The following is a 952-nucleotide window of genomic DNA, read 5'->3' on the forward strand; positions in this document are numbered from 1 at the left end:
ATCATACCATTACCAAAATTAGTCAAGCCTCAAATAACGAAAAAAATCTTAAGAAGAAACACACATGATTTTTTAGATAAGGAAAGAATTTTCAGATAGAAACTATATCGTGTAAGACATCCAGTAGAATAACTCATGGGACAAGATGAAAGACAAGATTACTAACATCTACGACACACCAAAAGAAATAGTCAACATGGAAGCATTAAGAGTTGATACTTTCATTTATTAATTACTATGGTCCATGTCATTAATAGATTTTTTGTTCAAAAAAAAAATTTGATCCCTAAATTTTCATAGAAGTATTTAGTTATTGAACTTTAGTTGGCAATAATTTAGTCCCTGTACACTTACATTTATAAAAATTTAATCCCTATATTTTGAAATTTATAAAAAAAAAAAAATTAGACTTACATGAGAAATCTTTCAAAATTGTCCATTTTTATTATGTGTCCTTTATATTAAACAAAAATGATTCTCGATAAATTTATAGATCAATATTTGTAAGAAATTCATTAAATCTTAATAATACTTTTCACAATAAGACTAAATTGTTACAAATTGTAAAGTAAATAGACTAAATTGTTATTTTATGATGTAGCTTAAGTAGTTTCAAGGAATAAACCTCCAAGAACCAATCATATGAATCTTTCATTAAAGTGATTAGGGGTGGAATCAGTTCGATTCGGTTCGGTTTAGAGATCAAACCGAACCGAATTAATTTATATATAAAACCGAAACAAATAGTAAATCGGTTTCTTCTTCTTTTTTCTTCTTATTTTTAAACCTTTTTTGTGTTTATTCTATCTTTTATTTTCCTTCTTCCTTCCACTTTCTCTTGCCTTTTATTTTCCTTCTTCCTTTTTTTGCAATTTGTATATTCTCTTTTTTTATTTTACAAATTTTTCTAAACATAATTTAAATATCAATCCACAATAAGAACATGTCCAAA

The sequence above is a fragment of the Benincasa hispida genome, chromosome 2, assembly GCF_027475165.1.
Source record: "Benincasa hispida cultivar pf3 chromosome 2, pf3_genome.v1.1, whole genome shotgun sequence".
NCBI classification, from domain to species: domain Eukaryota; kingdom Viridiplantae; phylum Streptophyta; class Magnoliopsida; order Cucurbitales; family Cucurbitaceae; genus Benincasa; species Benincasa hispida.